We start from the raw sequence: 4,755 nt of genomic DNA, 5'->3' as shown, positions 1-4,755 counted from the left end.
CTGAACCAAAAGAAAACTTGAAAACAGGAGTACTTGCTTACTAAAATCTCAGATGTTTCTTTTCTTTAAAAAATTTTTTAAAAAAAATTTATTATTGAGACAAACAGAGCATGATCAGGGGAGGGTCAGAGAGAGAGGGAGACACAGAATTTGAAGCAGAGCATTGGGAGCTGTCAGCACAGAGCCTGATGTGGGTCTGAAACTAACAAACGGTAAGATTGTGACCTGAGCCAAAGTCAGACACTTCACTGACTGAGCCATCCAGGCCTCCCAAATCTGAGGTGTTTCACTGTATTGGAGTCCGTCCTTCCTTCCTTCCTTCCTTCCAATGTTTATTTTTGTGAGAGAGAAAGACAGAGAGAGACAGAGAGAAAGAGACAGAGCGTGAAATGGGGAGGGCAGAGGGAGAGGGAGACACAATCCAAAGCAGGCTCCAGGCTCTGAGCTGTCAGCACAAAGTCACTACAGAGAGCCTTATGCTGGGCTTGAACCCACGAACTGTGAGATCATGGCCTGAGCCGAAGTCAGCCGCTTAATTGACTGAGCCACCCAGGTGCCCCAAATCTGAAGTGTTTCACTGGATTAGAATCCTTCCTTTCTTCTTCCTTCCTTTCTTCCTTTCTTTCAATGTTTATTTTTGTGAGAGAGAAACAGAGTGTGAGACCAAGAGGGGTAGATAGAGAGGGAGACACAGAATCTGAAGCAGGGTCCAGGTTTTGAGCTGTCAGCACAGAGCCTGATGTGGGGCTTGAACCCCTGAACCATGAGATCATGACCCGAGCCAAAGTTAGGTGCTTAACCACCTGGGCCACCCAGGCACCCCTGGAGTCCCTTCTTTAAAATTCCTGTGATAGAAGAGCATTCATGGTGCCTAAGAGTGAGGGACTCCGTGTATCCCCAGTCATCTCTGTTCACTGTGTAGTTTCAGCAAAGACACACAAAAATGGGGAAGTGGTGGGCATCTTTCTACTATTGGGAAATCAAGAAAGAACATTCCAAAAAAAAGTATTCTGATCTTTCAGGTAAAGGTAGTAGGTTTAACACTCATGTTTACTTTTACTCTCTTTTAAACTCCTATTGAAATGACAATAAAAGGATTTTTATTTTAAAAGAGATAAGTCCAGTTTGACAAAGAAGAAAGGGAAGAATATAACAGCACTGTTTTGGAAGCTAGAAAACAGATGGATGAGTAGTAAATAATTTCTCGGATTTGGAAAAGCCAAAGCTGGAGCTGGCAGGGGTACGAGTTGAGGTGCAGTTTGGTTTGTACTGCAGAGTACCTCTGAAGACTTGGGGATTAGTGATCTAGAGACCTGTGGAGGTGGAAGTAAGTGGGACCAAGAAAAAGAAAAAAGAATTGACTGAGATCCATCTAAGAAATAGTTAGATCCCCTGATCCCTTCTGTGTTTGACTGTCACAGCAGAAGATTGTGAATTATTCTAGGCAGAGGGTCACACGCTTGGATTTTGGCATGGGGGCTTTATGCACAGTTGAAAATAGAGATTCTGTACTAAAAATAAGATAACTGAGTATTGTTACCCCTGTCCTCCACCCCACCAATCGCATACCTAATTTAGTATCCAAAATGTTAGCTAGATTCAGTCATCTAGGAAGCAGATTGAATAATCTTTCTTGGGGACTCAGAACCAAAGACAGAATAACCCAAGGTGCAAAAATCAGAGAGTTGCCCATGGGAAATGACCTGGCCAGATGACTGTGCATGAAAGGCCATCTTTAATGAGCTCCATCTAAGCCTTCAGGAGTTCACCAACCCTCTTAGAACCCCTTTCTTAAACATGTACATACAATAAGAGATCAGCAAACATCTGAGAAAAGTTTCCTAACATGAAAGAGAAAGCTAAACTAAACAAACAGACAAAAACAGCATATTGCAGAAGAAGAAAACCAAGAGAAAATTAAAAACTCAACTCAGTTATGAGAAGGTAGGACATTCTATAAATCAAGAGTTGGATGCTGTTGGGGAAAAAGCTCTTATAAAGTACGAGTATGAAAGCAAAGGTTAAAAACTCAGTAAAAGGGTAAGAAGGTAATTTTGATAAAACCTACCAGAAGATAGAGCAAAAAGGTACAGAACTGGAAATTTTGACAGAAAAAATAAGGATGTTAGGACTAGTCACAAGAGGTACACATCTGAATAAAAGGAGTTCTAGAAGAAGAAAAGGAGAAGAAGACATCATCCAAGGAAAACTCAAGGTTGATGGCCTGCTTTTTCAGTTGGAAAGGGCCCACCTAGTGCCCAGCACTGTTAATGAAAAGGCATATTATTGGAAAGTTCTAGAACCTGGGAATGGAGAAGATACCACAAACTTGAAGAAAAAAAGAAAATAGGTCACGTATATAATAATAACATACAGATAAGGATCAGACTTCTTAGCAGAAACATGGGAAGCTACAAGGCATTTTCTGAAGGAGGTTGACTTATGTGTAAATCTTATCTATTTGGAAGACAGATTTGAATTGTTAATACGTTTTCCTTATACCAAACTGGAAACAATACTTCCTTAGAATGTTTTCGTTCTTGAAATTTTTCTAAGTATGCACTCCTCTTTTGTTTTTGAAGGTGCCCAGCTGCTGTTTAGACCATTGTTAAATAAATATGAGAAAGAAACGCTAGCTAGACCCAGTAGGGTCTGGTGAAGGAGTGTAACGACAACACTATGGGAGCCTTCACGTACGGAACCCACCGCAACTTCAAAGATTGTGATGGTGAGTCCCAAGATTGTTTCTGTCAGAATCGTTTTATCGCAAAAATAACTTTTTGATCAGTAGATCAGGGTCAACCAGCGTTTTCAGTAAAGGGCCAAATAGTAAATATTTTAGTCTGTGTGGACTGTATGTTCTCTTGCAGTTATTCAGCACCAACCTTGGAAAGCAAAAGCCGCCTGAGACCATAAGAAATGACACTGGGTGCAGCTGTGTTGCACTAAAATACGGCCCCTGGAGGTTACTCTGTGATTCCTGGAATAGATGAACACAAATTAGGGTGATACATGTAACTTACTTCCGTTAGGATATTCTAATTCTTAGAATGGTGTATATTCACTAGCTTGATACAGAAAAATGTTATAATGAGAAATGGCTGTAGTAGTTCAGTGTTGCAGAATTGCCGTCTCCTGGTAGGGTGCCTGGTTCTGTGCTGGCGTCCTAGTGAGTTCCAGAAGAGAATGGTTTCCGGAAAGAACTGAGAAAGCCAACTGTGACGTCAGAGTGGGAATTTGGCCTCAGAATAAACTGGTCCCTTCCAGGGCTTTTTGGACTTGGAAGATGTAATTAGGCTTTTTCAAACTCACTCTGGATTTTTATATCTTTATGCTTTATCAGCATAAATGATAATGGTAAAAATTTATCTTGTTTAGGAGGATTCACGTGTCAAAAAACAACACTCTTTTCTTATCAGACTGTCTTCTCCTTCATTTATGGGAGGAATGTTCAACTCCAGAAGCAAACAGCCTGGGCTGGAGAGTCGGAGGAGGAGAATTTGTCATGTAGGCAAACTTCAGTTCCCTTAGTTAGGACAGTGGTGGAATCCTGCTCATTGGTGTTAAACGAGATCAAGCAAGTGTCTGCCATTTGGATATTTATACCGTGTTATGTAAAGCTAGTACTGCAGCCACTCCCACCCCTTAGCTGTGGGGGTTACATTTCAAGACTCAGTGAATACCTGAAATAGCGGGCGGTATAGGCTGTGTTTTTTCCTATATGCACATACCTATGATAAAGCTTAATTTATAAGCTAGACACAGGAAGAGATCAACTACAGCAATAATAAAGTAGAACCGTGATAATAATCTACTGTTATAAAATTATGCAAATGTGGTCTCTCTCAGAGTATCTTCTATTATTGTGCACACTGGTCTTCTTGTCTCGATGGGAGATGATGAAACGCCTGCCTGATGAGGGGACGTGAGGTGAATGACCTAGGCATTGCAACATGGTATTAGGCTACCGCTGACCTTCCATCAGGAGGTTGGAAGGAGGCTCATCACCTCTGGACTATGACTGATGCGGGTGAGTAACTGCAGAAAGCAGAACCGCGGATGACGGGGAGCCATTGTACAATGATTGAAGGAGTGTATTATGTGAAGGCAAAACGCTATTTTTATTCTTCTAAAAAGGTGCTTTATGTTCTATTTAATTTAGCAGTTTTATACTCTGCTTACTCCTTATGTTATTTATTATTTATGTCATTTCTATAATCCCAGGTCATATAAATATTCTTAATTTTATATTGGCTATTATGAGAGAGTAACTGGAAATTTTTTGTCTTCATTTAGATGACAATGATGACTTCCCTACAATGGCAGAATGTCAATTCATTATCAAACATGAACTTGAAAATCTTAGAGCCAGAGATGAAAAGATGATCCCTGGTTACCCCCAGGCAAAGTTGTATCCCGGAAAGTCGTTATGTAAGTCCCTGCATCACCCACTCGGTGGATACACGTTCTAATGCAGTTGTGTTGCTTAGTGCAGTTGTGTTGCTTAGTAGACGTGAATAACAAGTTAAAGAAGCACTGCTTGTTTTTCCTCTTACTGAAAAACATATAGAACTTTACAATAACATATTTTCATGAACCCATCTTTTGCCATTAGAGCCTCATTGTATTGTACCTTCAGACAAATATATTTGTTCTATATAGTTCGCTACTTATTTCTCAAGATCTCACAGCATTTGTTTTGCTTAAAACTGGGTGTGCACACATATGCATATTACTCAATACAGATTATTTAGT

General features: G+C 40.3%; 1 long non-coding RNA gene across 1 annotated transcript; it reads left to right on the top strand.

Moving 5' to 3' along the window:
* Positions 1 to 2,587: 2,587 nt before the first annotated feature.
* On the top strand, positions 2,588 to 4,661 carry LOC115292896. The gene is made up of 3 exons (XR_003909212.1): positions 2,588 to 2,728; positions 3,850 to 4,030; positions 4,297 to 4,661. It is a non-coding gene; the product is annotated as an uncharacterized LOC115292896 (long non-coding RNA).
* Positions 4,662 to 4,755: the final 94 nt, after the last annotated feature.

This window comes from Suricata suricatta, chromosome 5, assembly GCF_006229205.1.
Source record: "Suricata suricatta isolate VVHF042 chromosome 5, meerkat_22Aug2017_6uvM2_HiC, whole genome shotgun sequence".
In the NCBI taxonomy this organism is placed as follows: domain Eukaryota; kingdom Metazoa; phylum Chordata; class Mammalia; order Carnivora; family Herpestidae; genus Suricata; species Suricata suricatta.
The sequence above is the reverse complement of the archived record's forward strand: the minus strand, read 5'-3'. Positions and strand labels throughout refer to the sequence as shown.